This window comes from Ursus americanus, chromosome 19, assembly GCF_024610735.1.
Source record: "Ursus americanus isolate L20-20 chromosome 19, mUrsAme1.1.p, whole genome shotgun sequence".
In the NCBI taxonomy this organism is placed as follows: domain Eukaryota; kingdom Metazoa; phylum Chordata; class Mammalia; order Carnivora; family Ursidae; genus Ursus; species Ursus americanus.
This window is the reverse complement of record NC_142145.1, coordinates 8,805,425-8,830,881: the sequence shown is the minus strand read 5'-3', so window position 1 is coordinate 8,830,881 and position 25,457 is coordinate 8,805,425. Positions and strand designations below refer to the sequence as shown.

At 35.8% G+C, this 25,457-nt stretch overlaps 1 protein-coding gene across 3 annotated transcripts in view; it reads left to right on the top strand.

The window, feature by feature from the left end:
• CCDC102B (coiled-coil domain containing 102B) overlaps positions 1-25,457 on the top strand; it is a 282,169-nt gene that overhangs the window by 1,066 nt on the left and 255,646 nt on the right. The gene's annotated exons all lie outside the window — the stretch shown is intronic.

Below are 25,457 nucleotides of genomic sequence, written 5' to 3'. Positions count from 1 at the left end.
TAACTTTAATCAATATTAGGTACCTTATAAAGTGCGTTTATTTATTCTCCTTTTTTTCCCACACTGGATCCTCATTCTTTTGTGTGATAAGTATTAATTGAATGCCTATTCCGTGCCAAGACTGTATTGTAGCTGGTGGACATCACAGACAAACAGAAGAGCAGTTATCACAGTATAATAAAGACCTTAAGGGAAGTAGTATATGGTGATAAGAGAATATGATGAGCTCTGTATCAACTAGATGTTTTGTCTGCAAGCAAAAAGTCTAAGTCATTTTGGCTGACAAATAAGGACATGTGCTGTATTATGTAACTGGAAGTTCAGAGGAATGGCAAGCATCATGACTTTCTTCATCTTATAATTCTATCTCCCTTTCTCTGTGATTCTCCCAGTCTGTTCTCCTCTGTATTTTGGGTTCATGCCCTGACTGGTAACAAGGAAGCTACAGCATTTATGGGGTACGCATTCAAAAGGAACAATGTCTAAAGGAAGCAGAGATAATATTGCTGGCCAAAAGAATGAGATTAACATTCCTTATAAATGGATTTCAACAAAGTTTTCAAGAAACACTGCTTACAACTATGTGTAATATACTCTAATTTTCTATTTCACTTTTAAAAAATTCTGGTCACCACCAAATAAATGTATTTAATGACTGACCTATGGAGCACTCTCTAAGGGGTGAACAATCACTTAGATCTAACAGGGTCCACCCCTAAAGCTAGATACAGTCCCCAAAACTGCCTGGTGTTGGAGGTTGATAGCAAGATTTCAGGAAGGAAGACATTACGATGTCTGCCATAGGCTCCTAACCCAAACCTGACAGGTTGTGGTGGGAGGTGAAGGTATTTGAAGCAGAGTAACATTCAGAGAAGTTAAAAGTTCATTATGGCCAGAATATAGAAAAGGAGATCAAAAGTGCGAAGATGGGCATTGAAAGGAATTTTAAACAGTTGGGACTTATCCTAAAGCAAAGGAAGTCATTAAAGATTTTAAAACTGGGTGATAATAATAGAAAGGAAGATAATTCAAGGTGTAGTGTAAAAAATGTCTTAGAAAAGTATGCCATGTAGCTGAGCTCATGGTAGGATTTAGACGGGATGGGTGTATGGACAAACAGACTGAAAGGGTTAAAAAGGATTCTCAGGATCTGTGTAGTACAGCAAGGAAAATATTAGCCATTAGTTAGGAAACAAGAATATTAGCTAGAATGGAGGGGGAAAATGAGCTAAAATTTGGAAATACTGTGTTCCTTTGTCTTTGGGACTTTCAGAGATAAATAAAGCGTCTAAATCAGAATTTGAAAATTAGTAGCATACAGAAAGAAATGGGATTAATCTGAAAGACTATGGGGAGTGAGAGAATCAGATAGGGAACCTAAGGCATACCAACGTTTAAGGGGTAAGCAGAAAACAAGCACCTACGAAGACTGGAAAAGAGTAGCCGAACTTGTGGGGAGACCTGGAGAATGTCATAGCAAAGAGCTGAGGGAAAAGAATAAAAAAGGGAAAGCAGGAAATGCTATAAGGAGGTCAACTAAAGATAAATATGAAAATTGTATATTGGATACAGAGGAGAGAGGGACCGAGGGAGATCCCTGACCATCTCTGGAGAATACTGCCACTGTAGCTCCACGTGACTGGTGACCGCTGTGTGCTTAAAGGGTGCATTATCAAATGAACAAATGCTTTATTTCCATAAACTTGACTGAGAAGGACAGGAGGGGGATCTAGCTTGATAAAGACATACAGTTGAGGGAGGAATTTATTTTTGTTAAGATAGAAGAGACATGCAAATTACTTAAGTAAATATAACAGCACATTTTGTAACCATTGAGTTGCCTAGAATGTTGTAGCCAAGAGGTACTGCATATGCCCTAAGAAACATATATTGCAATAGATCAAGATGAATTGGTGTTCAGCACAACCAGCGTAACCCACTGCATCTTCACAAAGATAATGCTTCTCCATCCTGGTTTTCCGCTAAGAGCAGGTAGTAGCCCCGGAGCATTGTTATGCTTCTGCAGAAGCAGTGCCACAACACTCCTGCAAGCAAAGGACAGTGGTAACCTCTGTGAATGTGAAAATAGCCCTGTAGCCCACCATAGGCCCTGCTGGCAATGCATTGCCCAACAAAATACAAGTGGTTTGATCTCCCAGTCACTACTTCCTCAGAAAAACCACATCATAAGTTAACGACAAGGAATCCTTCCCATTGGACAGAAAGATAACTCCACATGGGGTAAAGAAACTACTACCTTTCCCGGTTTCTATGAAGGCACTTGCATCATTTCCTATCTGTACATTTCTAGGTGGTACTGGGCATCTGTATTACTGGAACATATAGCTAGGATTTCTAAATTATATGGACACACAATACTGAAACGCAGTAGGTCAAAGAAAGAAGCTTTGCTCCAAAGGCTCTGAAAGACCAGTAAATTCCTCTACTCCCTATTTAGTTTCACCCTCCATCTTCAACAGGATGATGTCAACCCACTTTGCTTCATATTCAAGGCCCTATGAACCTGGCTTTCAGATTACCATCTAATGCTATTTTCCCTAGCCAAATACAGGAATCATTTAAGCTACCTGGTCTACCTTGCTAGCTCCTTGCCTTTGCACAAAGCATTATGGAAAGTCGTCCCCATTCTACTCTCTGTTCAATCCTCCCCAACCAACAGGTCCCACTACCTGCTGCATATCCTCTTCTCTGAACACTCTACCTCCCTACCTTCTCTTAATTACTTATGCTACAGGTTTTGTTATCAACTTCATAAAAAGTCGTGGGTCATATATAGCTTCCTCTGATATTCCAAATGTTCATTCAAGAAGTATTGATTGAGGAGTTACTAAGCACCATACAGTTCACATAGAAAGTTCTTGCCTTCTTGGAACTACAGTTCTAGGGGGAGATACAAAAGAACAATTGTATAATTGCCATTCAAACCCATATCTTTTGACCTGGCCCCTACCTAAACAGAGGACTCTGGAAGTCAATTTGTACCAGGTAGCACGGATTTGGAGTTAGAGACAACTAATTCAAGTCTCAACTCTGTGTAAAATAAGGCAAACCAATTAACTTCCCTGTAGCTCAGTTTCATCACTTGTGAAATGAAACTGTTACTCTCTACTTCTTAGGTTTCCTGAGAGAATTAAATAATGTAACATATGAAAAGTTTTCTTATACTAAGTGGTTGCTCACTAAACATATACTGAATGAACAAATGAATCTTTACATCTGTGTGAAATGATTAAGGTGTCATATATATATACATATGTGTGTGTGCTTGCGTATGTATATGCACATAAATATATGAAAGTAAGACTTAAGAATCAAAATCACTGCTCCCAAAAACTAAAGAAAGTGAACACAAAAATATGAACAGAGAAAAAATATTATGACAAAAAATCCAAAAAAAAAAAATGAATGGCTCTTATAGTGTCATTTATTAGATGCTTACTATGTGCCTATCACTGGGCGAAGGAATTTAACTCTCTCTCAAAACCAATCTGTGAATAGCCTTGCATTACAGATATCAGATTAAGGCTTAGGAAGGCAAGTGACAAGGCTAATAAGTCTCTTATCTGTTTGTATATGTTTACTGCCCAGAATACTGTCCATAACATGGCAAAAGATTTTTTAACACACATACAAGCATATTTCACAGACACACCAGGATAAACCGCACCAAGCCTGCAACTCTAAGTTATTAAGTTTTCACATTTTCTATGCGTGGCTGACTTGTTGGCATTCACTGAAAACTCAGTAAGTGTTTAATAAATAAAAGAGTAAAGTTTTGTATCTAAGTAAATGTTCAATTTAAAGTAGTCTTCTGTAGTCTTAGGAAAGTCACTTGTGTATTTCAGGTATTTTGATACTGTTTATTTTCCAGTCCCCAACCCACACAGTTTTACAATTTGTGTAAAAAGGGTTTTTTGGTTTTTGTTTTTTGTTTTTTTTTTTTTTTGCATTCCTGAAATTAGGGCATTCTCATCTTCTAAAAGTGGATGGGATTTTTGAAGGTGATCGAAACTCATTCAAGGCCAAACCTGGAAAATAAAGAGTGTGAGCAGGCTGGGCACAACAATTGTGGTATGGCTGGGAAGTCATTCAACAGATCAGATAAGCAAATTCAGGTAAAAGAGGTGTTAACAAATACTTTTTTTGCTGTTGTGCACATCACTCTCACTCCACTAAATTGTTTGGTAGATTTGATTGATGCAAAAAGCACGCTGTTGAAAGAGTGCAATTAACCTCCATCTTTATTTTCTATCCCTTTGGAGGAAATGCATAATCAACACCATGTAGAATCACTCACTAGCAGAATCTATCTCAAGATACTGCTTTCATCTGACATTGTGAGTTATAACACTTTGCATTTGTAGAGTGATTTATGGTTTTTACATATTCTGCAGTTAGTTAACTTCTCAATGCCTCCAGGATGTAGTTGATGGTATTTTCACTTCCTTTTATCCCCCCTGAAGCATTGCAAAGACATTTCCCTCACATAGTGTTTCTGCCACATCATTCTAATCTAAGAAAGTAAGTAATTCTCTTTGGGTTTTCACATTCTTTGGGAGCTCTACTTACTTTTTTTAATCCCATATTTATGTTGTTTTCAATTTTATTTTAAATATTAAATCATACCTATTCAGAAAGCCCCTTTCTTGACATCAAAATCAACACATATCACAATCCCACAATACCAGAAGCACTGAGACAAAAGTTTGACTAATATGGCTACATAATTCAAAAATAAAAAATCTTCACATAGCAATAAACATCATAAGCAAAGCCAGAAGATGGATGACAAACTGGGAAAATCATTTAGCAACTTTATATGACATTGTGGGTTACAATATTTTGTACTTGTACAGTGATTTATGGATTGGACATAATTACATAATTGCCGTTCAGATCCATATCTTTTGACCCCCAATTAAACAGGATTCTGGAAGACAATTTGTTGTACTAGGCAGGGCATGGACTTTGGAGTTAGACACATCTAAATCACATCTCAACTCTGTGTGACATAAGGTAAACCAATGTCACAGACATAAGGTAAACCAGTGGCTCAGTTTCTACAGTTGTGAAATTAAGCCGTTAATATTTAATTCTTAGATTTTAATGTAATATAAGTGGTATCACTTACATGTGGAATCTCAAAAAGAAAAAAAGTCAAACTCTCTGAAACAAAAGCTAGAAAAATGATTGCCAGGGGCTGTGGGCTGGAGGGAATGGAGAGAGATGTACAAACCTTCAGCTATAAGATGAATAAAATCCGAGGATCTAATGTAAAACATGTTGACTATAGTTAATAACACTGTATCGTATAATTGAAATTTGGTAAGAGTAGATCTTAAATGTTCTCACCAACGTCAAAAACAAAAAACAAAAAAATGCAATGATTGTGTTAATTAACTCAATGAGGGGAATCCTGACACAATGTTTACATGTATTAGATCATCACATTGTGCACTTTGAATATCCTGTAATTTGTTTGTCAATTAAACCTCAATAAAGCTGGGAAAGTAAAGTAAAATACATACATACATACGTACATAGATACATTTGGGCATCAAAAAGAATGATAATGGCAAGAACTTTAAAACATCAAAGATGTTAAAAAACACTAGTTATTATTTTTGCTATTACTAATAGTGGTAAATCTAATTGGCCAGTACTGGAAGTTGCCAAGATCCTATATCATGACTCTGATGATTGATAAAGGCATCCATTGCAGTTTCTTTCAGCTGTATTTGTGTGACCATGTGACAAAGTGTATTAATAATCTGTTTCTTTTCCTGAGAAAATAAGCAGGGATCCATGGTGAAATCCCATTGGTATTTTCTCTTGTGTCATTTGGAATAAAAAGCACAAAGCGTCTCTCAGCATCTCAGGAGATTTTGCTACCTTCATATTAAAAAACAGAGTTTAGTTCCTGAGTGTATCAAAAGAAGGATTCCATTTCATGCCATTTCTGAAGACATACAAACCAAAACCAGAATCAAGTGGATTGCTAAGCAAAGGAGACTTAAACAAGCCATTTGCAAATTTCATTCACTCTCAGTGCCTATGTGCAGTCATGTTTTGAGTAAGATTATAGACCATACCAAGCATGCTTAAGAGCAAGAGTTAGAATCTATTAGTACTTTGCTCCACCAAGATGGAAAAATAATTTCATAGTAATGTCAAGAGTTTCAGGCACTATTCAGAGATTACCCCATTAACAGTAGCCTAGCAGAAAATTCCTATGTTGAAATCAGAACCCTCCCTCCCCCCCCCAAAGACCTCAGAATATGACAGTGTTCAGAGAGAAGTTCTTTGCAGAGGTAATTAAATTAAAATGAGGTCACTAGGATGACTTCTAATCCAATATGATGGGCGTCCTTATAAGAAGAGGAGTATTTAGACAAAGATATAGACAGAAAGAAGATGATGATGTGAAGACATAGAGAAAAGATGGCCATCTACAAGGCCATCTACACGAGAGGCCTAGAAGAGACCTTCTTTCATGGCCCTCAGAAGGAACCAACCTTCCCAACATGTTGATCTCAGACTTCTGGCCTCCAGAACTGTGAAAAAAAAAATAGTTTTATGTTATTTAAACCACCCAGTCTGTGGTACTTACTTATAGGAGCCCTAGAAAACTCATACAAGGGCTGAACCATACTTGAGTCCAAATGGCAATTTCTTAACCACCATGATTGTTGCCTGGAACCTTGATTGGGGTAGCATCCGTATGAGAGACAAAAGTATACATTCATGTAGGGATAATGAGGTATGGGAAAATTAGTAGTTATAAAGCTTAGAGGTAGATGTAGAAACACAAAAAAAAAACATTTAGTGACAAACCACATGTTATGAGTATTTTCTACTCACGTAGGTGTATTTTCCCTGTAAACTTCAGGAGATTTTTGCTACTTCATATTAAAAAACAAAGTTTAGTTACTGCACATATCAAAAGAAGGATTCCATTTCATGCCATTCCTAAACAGAAAGCTCAACATATTGTAACTGAAATTAAATGGTACAAATATATATTTACTTCTATAATTGTCCTAAAATGTATTTATTTTAGAAGCGTTAAGTTAAGATCATCTAAAATATAATAGAATGGAGTATAGTTGTGTGCCTTTCCCCAGTAAAAGAATATGTATTAAGGAAAAGCAATTGTTTGATGATGTGTGGGACACACCAGATCTATTTGTATTCTGCCCTTTGAAATAGTCCTTGTATATACATATTTTTTATGCCATACAGCTCAAGGGCTGGTGATTATCTCTTTAAAGGAACTGCTAACCATTTCAGGAAATTGTTGAATATAATATCTGAAAATGATTTCAGAGTGTGAAAACATTTTATACTCTTTGCAAATCAAATGCATTCGGCTGGAAGGGACTAGCTTATGTTGCTGGCTCTATTTTGCATGTTTTTAATTCTTAAGAGTTAGATGGTTTAATCTTTGGTTTCTTTGATAAGGTGTGGGTGCAATCACATTGATACACCTCAGTAAGCGTCCTCCCTTAACTTAATGTGAGTTTGCAAGTTTGCCTCATGACATGACATTTTCTGCTGATGGCAGAATAGTAAGCAAATTAATGGGTCTTTTTTCTATAGACTTTTTTTCTGCTTCCAGTCACACCTAGAGTTAATGAACATAAAAAGTTCACTCAGAGTTGATCCAAAAAGAGAAAGGAAACAGTAAAATTGCAAGCAAAAATCTCTAACAAACTTGGGCTTGAAGCCAATTTTAGAGTAACACCCTAATTAGTTTCTTTTGCTGACAAGGGAAAATGGGAATAAGAGAAAAACAGACATACATAGCCATTAGTATAGGGTCACTACTTCTGTAGACTAGTGCCCTAGTGACTTGGTCGACCTCGTCACATCACTGTGAGAACTGACCTTGGGTCTAGACCTTACTTGCTTATAAATTATATTATTTAAAAATACACAGTTCCAAGGGGTATATGGGAAATTTCTATTCCTTCCTAAAATGTTGCTATGAGCCTAAAACTGCTCTCCAAAGTTAAGTCTTAACAAAATTTTGTTTTAAATACACAGTTCTACTTTGCAAAAAAAAAAAAAAAAAAAAAAAACACTGTTTAGAGAATGAAAAGGCAAGCCAAAGACTGGAAGAAAATGTTTGCAAAACACATATATAATAAAGGACTAGTATCCAAACTGTACAAAGAATTCTTACCAGTCAACAGTAGGAAAATGAACAACCCAATTTAAAAAATGAACAAGAGACTTGAACAGAAACCTCAGCAAAGAAAATATGCAGATGGCAAAAAAGTATATTAAAAGGTCCTCAGTATCCTATGTCTTTAGGAAATTGCATATTAGAACAGCAATGAAATACTACTACACATCCATTAGAATGGCTAACACCTAAAGCCTTGACAATGCCAAACAGTGACAAGAATATGGAACAGCGGGAATTTGCACCCATTGTTGCTGGGAAAAAAAAATGGGACAGGCACTCTGGAAGACAGTTAGATAGTTTCTTACAGAACTAAATATACTCTTAACCATATAATCCAGCAATTGTGCTTCTTGTTATTTACCCAGATTGGTTAAAAACTTACATCCATGCAAAAGCCACACTGATATTTTACAGCAGCTTTATTCATAATTGCCAAAATTTGAAAGCAACCAAGACATCCTTCAATAGGTAAATGGATAAACTAGCTGTGGTACATCCAGACAACAGGATATTATTTAGCAATAAGTAGAAATGAGCTATGAAAAACCATGGAGGAACCCTGAATGCACACTGCTAAGTGAAAGGGGCCAATCTGAAAGGCTACATGTTATATGATTTCAACTATATGACATTCTGGAAAAGGCACAACTATGGAGACAGTAAAAAGAATAAGTGGTTGCCATGGATTCAGGGAGAGAGGGGGAGCATGAATATGTTGAAAATGAGGACTTTTTAGGGCAGTAAAACTACTCAGTATGATACAGTAATGGTGGATACATGTCATTGTACGTTTGGAAAAATTTACAGAATCCATAGCACAAAAAGTGAATGTAAACTGTGGACATAATAAAGTATTAATATTGGCCCATCAGTTGTCACAAATGTGCTACACTAGTGTAAGATGTTAATAATGGGGAGAACTGTACTGGGGTGTGGTGGAGAGGGGGTCTATTGACACTCTCTTTACTTTCTGTTCAACTTCTCTATAAATATAGAATTTACCAAAAAAAGTCTATTAATTTTTTTTAAGATTTTATTCATTTGAGAGAGAGACAGCCAGCGAGAGAGGGAACACAAGCAGGGTGAGTGGGAGAGGAAGAAGCAGGCTCCCAGCAGAGGAGCCTGATGCGGGGCTCGATCCTAGGACTCTGGGATCATGCCCTGAGCCGAAGGCAGACGCTTAACGACTGAGCCACCCAGATGCCCCTAAAGTCTATTAATTTTTTAAAACTACGCAATATTATAGCCCATTGAAAGAAATACTTCCTAAAATTGGGACTAAAAGCAAAGGTCATGTTCTTTGTGGGAATCAAGTAATACCAAGTGTGTTTTATGCCTAGATTCTACCCATTTTTATTTAGTAGGTCTCAGCTATCATGGCATTCAGAAATGAAGGAAATATATTTTGTTTTTCAGCCATTTTCACATATTACAGACTCTTCATTTCAATACTGTTAGAGAACAATGGGAAAAAAATCTTTTAATAAAATACATACACAAAGATACAATGTTGTTAGTTGTGCTTAATGCTCTATGAGCAACGACCAAAGGAAAAAATAATTTTACATTAACTCCTACATAATGTTTACTTATTCACTTAGACATTTTTGAGAAAAGTGTCTAATTTTTTTCATTTTTTTCAAATTATCGTATATTTAATAGAATATCTTTCCCTTTCTAAACATTGCATTTCTTTCATTTCTTCCCCCCACCTCAATTATTTTGACTTTTTTTTTTTTTTTTTTTTTTTTTTTTTTTTTTGAGAACTGGCTCTTGCTTTCATTAGGTAAGTTTGTGGGGCATCTGGGTGGCTCAGTTGGTTAAGTGTCTGCCTTTGGCTCAGGTAATGATCTCAGGGTCCTGGGATTGAGCCGCACATCAGACTCCCTGCTCAGTTGGGAGTTTGTTTCTTCCCCTCCCTCTGCCTTTCCCCCCACTATGTGTGCGCACTCTCTATCTCTCTCAGTTAAAAAAATAAAATCTTAAAAAAAAATTAGGTAAGTTTGCTATTTGCATTTTAGTAATTCTTTATTTTCTATTTCATTTATTTCTGCTTTTTCCTTACTAATTTAGACATTTTACTTTCTTAGGATTTATTTTTGTGCTTTTATTCATTGAATGGAATTCTTATCTACTTTCACTCTTTTTTCCTTTCAAAAAATTTATTCAAAGCTCTATAATTTCTTCTCAGTACCAATCTGTTCACATTCCACAGTTTTTAACTGGTGGTCCAATCACTATTGTCTATAATTCAATAGCTCGGAGTTGTGAATTTGAAGAACTCTATAAAACTTTATTTTAAAAAATGCATTTAAAATATAATGCACAGGCTTTTTATTTATTTGTTGTTGATTATAAATTAATTTTAAAGCAGTCAGAGAGGGGTGGCTCAGTCGGTTAAGCATCTGCCTTTGGCTCAGGTCATGATCTGAGGGTCCTGGGATCGAGCCCCATTTAGGGTTCCCCGCTTGGCCAAGAGCCTGCTTCTCCCACTCCCTCTACCTGCCTGCCACTCTGCCTACTTGTGCTCTCTCCATCTTTCTGTCAAATAAATAAAATCTTAAAAAAAAATAAAGCAGTCAGAGAATAGTGATTGTATAATTTTTTCCTTGAAACCTTAATGAGGTGGTCTTTATGGCTTAACACAGGGCCAATTTTGTGATTGTTTATCTTTTTTAAAAAATAATATGCAATCTCTCTTGGTTGTTTGTTCTCACGAACGCTCAAGCTTCTTAATTGAAGGATTCAAATCCACAGTATCTTTACTTAAGTCTTCTCTACTTGATCTATCCAATGACCAGAGAATATTTGAAGTTTCCCACTGTGATCATTTTGCTTTCATATTCTAGTATTTTCATCAATTTCTATTTCAGATTTTCAGACTTGTAATGTGTGTAAACATTCATGACTTTTGTACTTCCTAGTTGGATTTTATATTCCATCGATATGAAATATCTCTCTGGATTCCTTTTAAATGCCAAAGGCTATGCTGTGAAATAATATTAGTAAATCTGTGATGCTTAAGTATTTACCAGAAATTAGTTTTTTTCTTCTCTTTTTTTCTCATTCTTGCTCTCTCACTCTCTTCTTTTCCTTTTCATAAAATAATAAAACTTGTGGCAGAAACCAAATTATGCTAAAAGGAAAATGAAATGTTAATAGTTTCCTTTTTTCTAAATTAACCAAAATGTCTTTTCTAATTTATTTAAAATATTCATCTGGAAATCTAGATCATGAATCTTTATCCTATTTTATCCAAGCATTTTGATTCGGAGTTGTTGAAGCTATGATTCCAAAGCTCCCTTCTAAAATAAAGATCATTTATCTGAATTATACTTTTTCTATCTATACTTGATCAAATTTCAAAATCCAAATTTGTCAATTTTCATCTCTCCTCTGTAGAAAACAGGCATTTCATTTTTAATATTACCTATTTGAAAGTAAGTATGTGTAGAAAAGGACAAAGTTGTTCATTTTAAAGATTCAAGCTTTATTTTTAAAAATAAGGGGAGAAGGAAAATGTCAGACAATAGGGGAAGGCCCATAAACTGCGGCGAGTTCCCTCTCTCAAGATGGTTTGCTGCCCTCTGTTGGTCTTTGCGGAAATAGGATGCCAGAAAAAGGCATTAAAAAGGCAAAACTATTTTTTTTCAAAAAAGTCAAGAAACGGCAAGCACCTGTTAATAAAGGTCTTAAATAATTGTCAAAAAAGAAAGAGGCAAAACTATAAGGGCTTGAGTCTCAAATATTTCAAAGGACAGCGTATGGTGTATAAAGTAACCTTTGTAGAGGGATCCATGAGATTCTAAAGCTGCCTCATGCCCGGTCCCTGGGAGAAAGCTGGGCATTAAGGATCCCACCATGTGAACTGTCAGTTTTATGTTATCTGATCGCACCCACGGATAGGTCTCCCTAATGATGACAGTCATCTGTACAGTCTGCACAAACTAGACCGTATGATATAAACGCCATACAAAACTGCACAAGAAACGTACTTCATGTTGAAAGATGATTAAACAACTTTATAGGACATACAAAGAACCCTAGAGGAAATAAGAGAAACAGCAGGTAAAAGTTGAAGTTGATGGCAAAAGCAGGAATTGGCACAAAAAGAGATAAGAACACCGTAGGGAAAACAAAATTTTAAAAAAGAGCTCACTACAAGGGTTCACGTGTTGAATGAGCAACAGATACCCAGCTAAGGCTATTGTTACATCTTGAAAGGAATCCCAGCACAACATGAAGGCTGTTTGAGATAATTCCCTATACATATATACTCCCTAATTTATCCCTACAACAAGCCCATCTTACCTAAGGTGGCTTAAATATATTGCTTTCCTTCCATGTGAAATGAAAGGTATTATTTTGTATATGCTAATTTAGATCTACAAAGGTCTTAGTGATTAGTATATGTGATAAGTCCCTAAATATGATAATGAAAGATCTGGCCACATTTTTAATTCTTAGAACATAGAATTCTACAACTTAGACAAACTATTTTTTTCAAACTTAATTTTTTAAAGTTTTTCCCTCTTTGTTGAAGTATAATTGCTAAGAATTGTAATATATGTAGCTGTAGAATGTGATGATTTAATGTGTGTATACATTGTGAAATGATTACCATAGTCAATTTAGTGAACACATTACTCATTTCATATAGTTACCTATTTTATGCGTGTGATGACAATATTTAGGATATACTCAGCAAATTTCAAGTGTATAATACAATATTGTTAATTGTGGTCTTGTTGCTATACATTAGATCCCCAGAACTTATTCATCTTATAACTGAAAGTTTGCAGCTTCTGACCAAAATCTCTGCATTTCCCCCTACCACTAGCCCCCAGCAACCACCATCTTACTCCCTGTTTCTATGAGTTTGACTCTTTAGAGTCTATGTGTCATATTTGTCTTTCTGTGTCTGGCTTATTTCAATTAGCATAATGTTCTCCAAGTTCATCCATGTTGTCACAAATGGCGGAATTTCCTTCTTTTTATGGCAGAATAATATTCCATTGTACGTATGCCACGTATATCTATATATATATGTGTGTATACACACACACACACAAACACACATATATTACATTTTCTTTATCCATTCATCTGTCAGTGAACATTTTGGTTGTTTTCATATATTGGCTGTAGTCAATAATGCTTCAGTGAACATGACAGTATAGATACCCCTTCAAGATACTGATTTCATTTCCTCCAGATAGATACCCAGAAGTGGAAATACTAGATCTTGTGGTGGTTCTATTTTAAATTTTTTGTGGAACCTCCATACTGTTTTCCATAATAGCTATGCAAATTTACATTCCCATCAGCAGTGTACAAAGGTTCTTTTTCATTCACGCCTTTGCTAATACGTATCTTGTCTTTTTAATAATAGCAGTGAGGGGATATCTCATTGTAGTTTTGATGTGTATTATACAGATGATTAGTGATATTGAGCATCTTTTCATGTTTACTGGCCATTTTTATGTCTTTGGAAAAATGTCCAAGTCAATTAATAAATAATAAAAGGAGGTCAAGTAATGATCAAGATGGAGACCTTTTAAGGATCATGCTTATTTCAGTTCTATGCTCCTGTGATTCAAAAAGAAAAGAAAAGAAAAAAAGAGAAAGAAAAAATTAGAAAAATTATACTTATGGAACAGAATGGTCCATACATATACACATAATTGATGTTCTAGAGAATACATTTTTTTAATGGAAGAGAAAAAAATATCTTCAGATATATAATAAGAAAAATAAACTTTCTGAAATACAGTGTTGAATTTTATATTAAAAGAGGAAAAAGTGGTAAAGAGTTACTAATTTCAGAACACATACTTATTGAAATGGAGTCAGAAAAATATAATTTTTACAAGAAGAAAAAAATCAGGTACCTTAGAGTGTTCCATTGAACTTCCAATGTCAGCAAAGTTTTAAGTAAAATAGAGTGCAAAAAGAGAATTTTATTCTTATTACTTTTTTTATAAAAGTATTAAGGAAATATTCATTTTCAAGCACCTGTAACTCAGGAACATAGGACCCATGATCTCTTCTTGAAAAGAAAAATATATTTGAAGGTGAAATCCAGTCAACTCAGAGCAAATATAGAACAGAGAACTCAGGAAGGGAATCTGTAGTAAATGGATTGGGGATGAGTGTTAAATTGATTTACATGTAAAACTGTAACTAAACAACTCTGGGAGCTATGGTTACAAAGCAGAATGTGAAAATTATAAACCTTATTAAAAATAAAAATATAACAAAATCAATACTTTAGGAGAATGGATGTAGGAGGAAGTATAAGTAGATTGATTTCCTCATTTTTCATGAAGAGGAGTCAGTAGACAGGTCTAATTTTAATAGTTGTTAATGGACTCTAATCTCCTGCAATGTTATTCATATTCTTTGTTCTTAAGTTGAGAGGAACCCCTCGAAATAATCTCTTATCATGAAAGCATTTTCCTGAATTTCACCTATTCTTACAGAATCATGTAAAAATTCAAGAAAAATGTTGTAGTTTAGAATTGTATATATGGAAGTTCATACCACGATAAAATCTAGAAAAGGGAAAAGTTAATATCCATCCTAGAAAGAAAAATAACATTATTATTCATTCCAAAGAAAAACACAAAACAGAAAAGGAAGACTATCGGGGACTTTTGGAAACGATTCAATTTTTATAAAGTTCATTGTTACCAAAAGGGCAACCATTGCTGAATCATCACCTTTTAGGAAAGAAATGCAATCTGTGGCATTAGCCCCTGTGTATAATGATGTGCTCAACTGTTATTAATATGTGAACTTGATACGATAAACATAAATCATTGTCTCTTCCATTTTGCTGCACAATCCTAAGTGCCACTAATATCAACAGTTTACTACTCAACAGTAAAATTTTGTAGTAGGACATCAAACTAATTGACACACTCTTTTCTAATCTGTTACTGCTGGAGACTAGGACTTTAATAAATAATTCTATGAGGATATGAATATGATTTTGATGAACACAGCATCTTTAGGAATTTTATTTACTAGGGAAGGTTTCTATGCATGACTCTGCCATGACACTGGCTCTGGAGGACCACATTCCTGTCCGTAGACCCGGGAGAAAAACATGAAATGCTAGTTGCTTTATTCAGCAGTTTGGCACACAGCTACCTGAGAAATGCAAACTACCCCTGGACACATTAACCCCTAAATTTCTCATCCATATTTTCTGATTTGTTTTTTTATCTTTATCTTTCTCTAGCATTCTATATTCTACTTACTTATCCTATCTATTGTCTGTCCCCTCCTCCAGGACATATATTCAATGACAGAAGGACTTTATGTTTATTCACTGCTATGCTCCCAGATCCTAGAAATTGGAGACATATTTGTATTTCTTTTTTTTTTCTTTTTTTAAGATTTTATCTATTTATCAGACAGAGAGAGAGAGAGCACATAAGCAGGGGAAGAGACGGGCAGAAGCAGAGGGAGAAGCAGGCTCCCCACTGAGCAAGGAGTATCCCAGGCATCCCAAGACATATTTGCATTTCACTAGATATTTGTTGAATAAACAAATTGAATGCATGAATCTACAAGTTATAACCATAAGTTATCTGCCATAAAATTATATTTTAGAGGTGCCTGGGTGGCTCAAATGGTTAAGCATCTTCCTTTGGCTCAGGTCATGATCCTAGAGTCCCAGGATTGAGCCCTGAATCCAGCTCCCTCATCAGGGGGGAGTCTGCTTCTTCCTCTACCCCTCACCCTACTTGTGCTCTCTCTCTCTCAAATAAATAAATAAAATCTTTAAAAATTACATATATATTTTTTTTTAAGAAGGAAGCTGTCATTTCCAAATGGAGTCATCAATTTAGCCACATTACATTAAGAATATCCTTAAATTTTTGCATGAAAGTACTTGTTAAAAACTAAATCTGTGACCTTTAATTGATTATGATATTGATATAATTGTCCCTAATCCTATTAAGTAGTCACATATTAAGTGCGAACAGACTCATGTTCAAACCCCAGTAGCTCAGTTTACTAAAATTGTAAATGTACCAGCTATGTATATTACATACTGGATATGTAGACTTTGGAAAACTGCCTAGTCTTGCTAAAACTCATTTCTGAATTGTAAAATAGAGTGTATAGAGACATCTAGTGTTTATCCATGCCAATTTTTCTTTCATTTTGGGATTAGATTATTTTTTCTATCCCTAAAATAGAGCAGGACCATATAGCTAGTCTTTACCTATTGGTTATGAACATAGTTGCTTTGGCAACCAGGGAGTCCCCCTGTTTAAGGTCGTGTAGCACGAGATAGCAAAGTCTCCCACAGACAGGGCCCCTGAGTCATGTACAGCAGGGGCTTCTTACCCCGCTGACTCATGCTGAATATATACCATAAGCAAGAGATAAAAATCTGTGTCATAAGCCAGTGTGAGTTGGATTTAATCTGTTACTGAGACATAATAAAAATCGTGAATAATCTATGAGAATGATATTTACCTCAAAAGATTATTGAGTATCTAATACACGTAAAGCAATAGGCTTCGTGCTTGCACAACTCTTTTAAAAGTTTGTGATTTATATTATTACTATTATTAGTTACTATTGTTATTATTTCCTCTTTATTCACTTAATCATTTTAAAGTAATCTCAAGAAGATATACAAAGAGGGAACAAATCAGATTAAATGAGTAAAAGAAACTATAAAGCTGAATTTGGATGCCTTTTATTTCTTTTGTTGTCTGATTGCTGTGGCTAGGATTTCCAGTACTATTTTGAATAAAAATGGTGGGAGTAGGGGTGCTTGCGTGGCTCAGTCAGGTAAACATCCAACTCCAACGTGAGATCAAGCCCTGTGTCAGGCTCCACATTCACTGCGGAGTCTGCTGGAGATTCTCTCCCCCACCCCTCCATCTGCTTGCTCACATTCTCTCTCTCTCTCTCTCTCAAATAAATAAAAAATAAATCTTTAAAAAAAAGTGTTGAGAGTAGACATCCCCGTCTTGTTGCTCATTGTAAAGGAAAAGCTGTCAGTTTTTCCCCATTTAGGATGATATTAGCTGCGGGTTTTTTATATGTGGCCTTTATTATGTTGAAGTCTGTTCCCTCTAAACCTACTTTGTTGAGGCTTTTTTTTTTTTTATCATGAATGGATGTTTACATTGTCAAGTGGTTTCTCTGCATCTGTTGAAGTGATCGTATGGCTATCCTTTCCCTTATTAATGTGATGTATCACCTTGACCAAAATTCCAATACTGAACCACCCTTGCAACCTAGGAATAAATCCCACTTGATCTTGGTCAATGATTTTTTTAATGTATTGTTGAATTCAGTTTGCTAGCGTATTATTGAAGATTTTTACATTTATGTTCATCAGGGATATTTGCCTGCAGTTCTCTTTTTTGTGGTGTCTTTATCTGGTTTTTATCAGGGTAATGCTGGCCTCATAGAATAAATTTGGAAGTTTTCCTTCATTTTTTATTTTTTGGGATCACTTGAGAAGAATAATTATTAATTCTTCTTTAAGTACTTGGTGGAATTTTCCTGTGACTCAATCTAGTCCTGGATTTTTGTTTTTTGGGAGTTTTTTGATTACTGATTCAGGTTTTTTTTGCTGGTTATTGATCTGTTCAAATTTTCTATTCCTGTGTCAGTTTTTGTAGTTTGTATGTTTCTAGAAATTTATCCATTTCTTCCAGGTAGTCCATTTGGCAATTTGTTGGCGTATAGTTTTTCATAATGTTCTCTTATAATTGTTTGTATTTCTGTAGTGTTGGTTGCTATTTCTCTTCTCTCATTTGTGATTTTATTTGTTTGGGTCCTTTCTCTTTTCTTTTTGATAAGTCTGGCTAAAGGTTCATCAATTTTATTCATTTTTTTCAAAGAACCATCTTCTGGTTTCATTGATCTGTTCTATTGGGTTTTTTTTTTTTTAACTTCTATATCATTTATTTCTGCTCTAAATTTTTTTTAAGATTTATTTATTTGAGAGAGAGAGAGAGAGAGAGAGAGCATGTGAGTGGGGGGAAGTGCAGGGAGAGAGGGAGAGAAGTAGACTGCCTGCTAAGTTTGGAGTCCTATGTGGAGCTCGATTCCCAGGAGCCTAAGATCATGACCTGAGCCCAAATCAAGAGTCAGCTTCTTAATTGACTGAGCCACCAAGGCACTCCTTCTGCTTTAATTTTATTATTTACTACCTTCAGCCAGCTTTAGACTTCATTTGTTGTTCTTTTTCTAGTTCCTTTAGGTGTAAGTTTAGGTTGTTTGAGATTTTTCTTGCTTCTTGAGATAGGCCTATATATACTTCCCTTTTAGGGAATGTTTTGGATCATTGTGTTTTCATTTCCATTTATTTCTATGGTTTTTCTTTATTTCTTCTTTGATTTCCTAGTTGGCCCATTCATTGTTTAGTACCCTGTTGTTTAACCTGCCTTTATTTGTGGTCTTTCCAGATTTTTTTCTCGTGGTTGACTTCTAGTTTTATAGCATTGTGGTCAGAAAAGGTGTATGGTAAGATTTCGATTTTCTTGAATTTGTCGACGCCTGTTTTGTGGCCTAATATGTGATCTATTCTGGATAATGTCCCATGTGCACTCGAAAAGAATGTGTATTCTGCTGCTTTAGGATGGAATGTTCTGAATATATCTGTTTGGTCCATCTGGTCCTATGTGCCATCCAGAGCCATTGTTTCCTTGTTGATTTTCTGTTCATATGATCTATCCATTGATATAAGTGGGTGTTAAAGTCCCTACTATTGTATTATTACCATTAGTTCCTTCATGTTTGCTATTCACTGTTTTGTGTATTTAGGTGCTCCCATGTTTGGTGTGTAAATATTTACAATTATATCTTCTTATGGGATTGTCCCCTTTATTACTATATAGTGCTCTTCCTTATCTCCTGTTACAGTCTGTTTTAAGGTCTAGTTTGTCCAATGTAAGTATTGCTACTCTGGCTTTCTTTTGACATTCATTTGCATAGTAGAGGTTTCTCCTTCCCCTCACTTTCAACTTGCAGGTGTCTTTAGGTCTAAAATAAGTCTCATAGGTGACATATAGATGGGTCTTGTTTTTTTATCCATTCTGACACCCTGTGTCTTTTGATTAGAGTATATATAGTCCGTTTACATTCAAGTAATTATTTTTTTTAAGATTTTATGTATTTATTTGAGAGAGAGAGAGAGAGCCAGCACAAGGAGGGTCAGGGGGAGAGGGAGAAGCAGACTCCCCGCTGAGTAGGGAGCCTGACATGGGACTCGATCCCAGGACCCTGAGATCATGACCTGAGCTGAAGGCAGACACCCAACTGAGCCACCCGGGTGCACCTACATTCAAGTAATTATTGATAAATATGTATTTATTGCCATTTTATTACTTGCTTTGTGGTTGTTTCTGGAGATTTTCTCTGATCCTTTCTTGTTTTTCTCTCTTTCATGTTTTGCTGATTTTCTTTAGTGATATATTTGAGTATCATTCTCTTTATACTTTGCATATTTATTAGTGGTTTTAATATATAGTTACCGTTAGGTTTGTATATAACCTTTTCTGCATATAGCAGTCTATATTAAGTTGATGGCTTTTTAAGTTTGAACCCATTCTTTTCTCCTCTCCTCCCTATATTTTAGGTATATGTTATTATATTTAATATACTTTTTTGTGAGTTTCTTGACTGATTTTTTACATAAATATCCGTTTTTCACTGCTTTTGTGTTTCCTACCTTTATACTATCACTTTGGTCTCTCCTTTCCATTCAAAGAGTCCCCTTTAATATTTCTTGCAGGGCTGGTATAGTGGTGAAGAACTTCTTTCGTTTTTAAGAAGCTCTTTATCTCTCCTATTCTGAATAATAGCATTGCTGGATAGAGTATTCTTGATGAAGATTTTTCCCATTTAACATCATGCCACTGTTTTCTGGCTTGAAGAATTTCACTGAAAAATCTCCTGCTAGCCTTATGAGTTTCCTGTTGTAAGTTATTGACTTCTTTTGCCTTGTTGCTTTTAAGATTTTTTTCTTTATTACTATATTTTGAAAACTTAATTACTATATGTCTTGGTGTAGGTCTGCTTTTGTTGATTTTGATGGAACTTCTCTATACTTCCTAGATCTAGATGTCTTTTTCCTTCCCCAGATTAGGGAAGTTTTCAGCTATGATTTCCTCAAATAAATTTCTGCCCCCTTTTCTCTCTCTTCTTCTTCTGGGACTCCTATATTATGAATCTTATTATATTTGATGGAGTCAGTGAGTTCCCTAAGTCTTTTCTCATTTTGCATAATTTTTCTCTTTTGTTTAGCTTCATCATTTTCCATTACTTTGTCTTCTAGGTCATTAATGAGTTCTCTTGCTTCTTCCAGCTTGCTGTTCATTGCACCAGGAGTGTTTCTAATCTCATTTATTGTCCTCTTTATCTTTGATTGATTCTTTCTTAGCTCTTTTATCTCTGTGGTAAGGGTCTCACTGATGTCTTCCATTCTTTCCTCAAGTCCAGTGAGTATCCTTTTGATCATTGCTTTAAATTCTCCATCAGACGTGGTACTTGTATCTGTTTCACTTAGCTCTCTGGCTGTGGCCTTATCTTGTTCTTTGCTTTGGGATAAATTCCTCTTTGTTCTCATTTTGTCTAAGTCTCTGCCTGCTTCTCTGTGTTAGAAAAGCCAGTTATGTCTCCTGCTTCTGAAGGTAATGGCTTTATGAAAAAGCGGTCAAGTAGTGCCCAGGGCCTGGTGCTTCAGGGAGTGCCTCAGGGAGTGTGCTGCGTGTACTCTACTGTTGTGTTCTGGCTGTTTATACTTCAAGCCAGTCATTTGCAGAGACTCTCCTTACCTGCTTTCGGCAGTGTTTGGTCCCTCGCTTGAATATGGTGAGTTTTAACTACATGTGCTCTTGTTCGTTTGTGAAATGAGACTGTCACTACCTCCACTGGAACTGAAGCCCTGCAGGACTCTGATCAAGAGACATGGTGTGGGCAGGTGTTTGTGGTGGTCTTCTAGGGGAGAGGCCCACCACACTGGGACTGAGGTAAGTGAGACTGAGAAGAGCGTTCCACAATTGCAAGGGAGTGGGGCTTAGTGTAAGCAAGTTAGGTAGCCAGTGGCACTACTTCCTGTTAAGTGGCTCTGTGTCTATACTGAGGGGTGGGGGAGGGAAATGGTACTGGCCAGCTCCTTTGTTCCCAGAGAGGCTGAAGGCTTCTCTCAGGGATGCAGTCTGAGGAGACCAAATAATCTCCCTGTGTGTACCTCAGGGGCTCTTCAGATTGCTGCTTTACCTGATATGCCCCTGGGTTGTTTGCCTTCTGTCCAAGAGCAGTGCAGTGCGCTCCAAGCTCTATTCCAGCCACACTTGCTGACCTTTAAAACCCCAGGCTTTAAGCTCTGCTAATTGCAAGAACTCACAAAATTCAGCCCCTCTTGAAGCTAGTGGCTATGAGGAAGCGTTTCCTTGTGCGTTCTCCTTTGTGCTCCTCACTCTCACCTTTCTCCATGACCATGGCTCCCTCCCCTCCATAGCAGCCAGGATCCCTCTTCCCCCCAAACCATGTCTCTGCACTTCCTACCTTCTTTGAAATGGCGTCTTCTCTCCCTTTAGTTGTAATTTGTTCTGTGAGTTTTCAGATCAATTTCTGGGGTATTTAGGATGATTTGACAGTTACCTCATTGCGTTTGTGGGGTGAGGTAAGCCTAGGGTCTTCCTAAACTGTGCTATGTCTATAGCACAGAGTATTAGTAATAATAAGGAATGAACTACTGATACCGGTGGCAACCTGGATAAATCTCTTAGAATTATGCTGAGTGAAAAATACCAATTTCAAAAGGTTATACACTGTATTATTCTTCATAAAAAATTCTTTTGAATTACAAAATTAAGAAAGGGCAAACAGATTAGTGCTTGTCAGTGATTAAGAATGGGTTAGGGGAAGTGGGAGGGATGTGAGTCATGGTAATAAAAGAGCAACATGAAAGATCCTTTTGGTGTTGGAACTGGTCCGTACTTGACAGTGGTGGTTTATACACATAACTACAAATGTGATAAAATGGCATCGAACTATACACACACACACAGAAAGATTAAAACAGGGTATCGAAAGACTAGTGGATTGTATCAATGTCAGTATCTTGGTTGTAATATTTTATGGCAGTTTTTCAAGATGTTATCTTTAGGGGAAACTGAGTAAGGTACATAAACTCTCTTATTTCTGACAACTGTATGCAACTCTAATAATCTCACAGTTTAAAGTTTAATTAGAAGATGTTACTCAAAAGCATAAGAATGATATTTTGTATCTCTAATACAGAAAACTATGAAAAAAGAAGCCATAGTTTTAAGATTCTGAAGGAAAATAATCTTGAATCTAGAATTTACTATTTGAATTTTCACTGAAATGTGAGGACAAAATAATAACATTCTCAAATTAAAAAGGCTATTAGCCTTTCTGGAAAAAAAAAAGAGATAACAATAGCTTAAAGATCTCTTTTAGCAAAATGAGAAAGGATTCCAACAAAGGAAAGCATGAGATATGACAAATAATATACAAATTATAACACAATAGCAATTGTGGTGAAAATTATTATTGCAAATGTTAGAAAAATAGTCCTTAAAGATAAAGGTATTAGATTAAAATGGTTAGATTAGATTAAGATGGTTCTTTATTTGATAGGTAAGTATGTTTAAATCAGCTTTTTAAAGTTTTTAGATAATCTTCTAAAATAACTGAAATGGGTTGGAAAGTATATCAAGACCATTAAAGGAATCAAAAAGAACAGAAAATTCTAACAACTGAGCAGAAATCTGAAATGAAAATATTAAATAAAGTGTAACAAATAGAGAATATCAAGTAAATATCAATAAGGCCAATGGTTATCACTAATTAATAAATGTGAAAGTATCAAATTACCATATAAAATAACAGATTACTGAACAGGGTTAAAATATTCAGTTGCATTCCCTTTACAAGTGATCCATCAAATCAGAAGGCTATAATAAAGTTGAGAAAAATGGAACCGAAACAGAAAAAATTGAAAGAGGCAAATAGAAAATAAAGTTTAATGAAGGAGAAATAAGAATGGCTAATAAGCATAAGTGATATTTAACCCTACCTGCTACATTAAGTAAAGTTTACTTTTTTCACATTAGGTTAAAATTTTTTTTAAAAAAGTATTTGAGATTGACAAAAGTGTTGGAAACTATCTCTCTAATAAATCACTATGAAATATGATCTTAAGAGTGTGCGAACATTAACATATAAAAGTCTCTGTGAAAATTTCAGTTTAAAAAAAAAAACTTTTATGACATATTTAACTCTTTCCCAAACTTGTTTGACCACAGGCCCTTTTGCTAAGTAAGATATGTTAATGTCCTGTAAAACGATGATTAATACATGCTGCTTTAGTCAATGGATTAGTTAAGGAATGCCATTTCGCAGGTCTACCTACCCCAGAACAAGAGTCCATTTAAAAGGGATAATAAAAACAACCAAGTCACTTTAAAGAGAGTGAAAGGTTTTAGATTAAGATTCATAGCTCCTAATACAAACTGCATGTCTTTTAGCTATTTCCTCTTGTGTCCAAACTCAGCACTTACTTTCAATAATTAACAAATTAAGAAATGCTTGACACAGGGTAAACAGAATTAACGCATATTCAGTCTTCAGTTTCTTTTAAAATCATTGTTGCTTATTTTTCCAAATATAGAAATGATTTACCTGGTAATATTTTAGATAAGCCTTAATATTTGCTACTTTTACAGGAAATTAGTGGAAATATTTTTCTTAATATTTTAGTTAAGATTCTCACAGTTGTCAGCCAATTGTCATGAAAAAAAGCTTCTGTCCATGTACTGTCAACATCAACCATATTATGTTAGAATATAAGAAATACTGACTTTTAATAAAAATTTATGTATAATAGCAGAGATTGATCTTTAGGTGAAACAAATTTAGAATTATTTAGTAATTTGATCACAGAATAAATATGCTATTACAAGGTGAGTTGGAAAAGCCATTCCTTGCTAAAAACAATGTCATTTAATCTCATCTTCACAAATATGATAATGTGTAAATTTTACTGTTATAGAGAGCTGATCTCATCTAAATGCAGAAAGCCCTCCTCCTATACCTAGTCTATTTCCAGAAAACTTATCAGTATGTTTCCAGGCCTCAGACAGAGCTGACATGCACTCAGCAGGGCAGGGTTGCACTTTTCTTCTCTTTGGATACTTGGTCTTTGACCCAAATGTTTATGTCCCCTCCCAAATTGATAACGTTGAATTCCTAATGCTTGATGAGATGGTATTAGGTGGAAGGTCCTTCCAGAGACGGTCATGAGGATGGAACCTTCCTGAATGGAATTAGTGCCTAGTAAAGGAGGCTCCAGAGAGCTCCCTTGCCCCTTTCACCATGTAGAAGGTGCCAGCTGTGAAGCAGGCAGAGGGCTTTCACTTGACCATGCTGGCACCCAGATCTCCGATATCCAACCTCCAGACTGTAGAAATTTCTTTTCCAGCTCTCTGCACCACCAGGATCCCCAACACAAAATAAAGGGGCTGCCCATACCCCCTTTCGTGGATCTCCTCCAGCAGGCTTTTTGGTGATCTTTATCCTGATAGTAGACCCGTGATTTTCACATTACTGATTTTCACTTAGCTAACATATGAGGTAGGGAGAAGGTAGCCCCAAGTGGGGTTTGTATCAGAATCTGCAGCTCTAGAGATAGCTGCATTTACCCTGCACCTTCACTTTGAATCAGTTGGGTGACTGCTTGATCTGACAAGTCTAAAATAAGACACTTTTCACTCACTATTCTCTACTCCCCGTGCTGCATACAATCTTTTCAATTTTAGGCATGATATTCAATTTGGAGCAGCAGTGGCTCCAGAATTTCTGTTGTGGAGGAAACTAGGGTCATAATGTGGTTGGTAGGGATGGGCCAGGCAAGATAGAACAGCTAAGGAATTTATCTAGATTCCCCCCCCCCCCCCCCCCCCGTAACAACACACTTATCTGAGGACGAAGATGGAGATCCTGAAGGAGTAAAGATATCATCAGTCTTTTTTGGCACCAATTAACATTAAAAGGGACACTGCCTTTCTTCTGAAATTTTTCTGCAGTAATGCGCTGCATTGCTTGCTTTTCGGACTTGAGGTTCAGTTTGTTGTCGAGTACCTGTAATTCTGTTTTGGAATGCGGTCATTGTATAGTGCTGCAGACAAAGTTGAGGCTGGATCCAGCGAAATCCACTGTTCCTTGTGTTCTC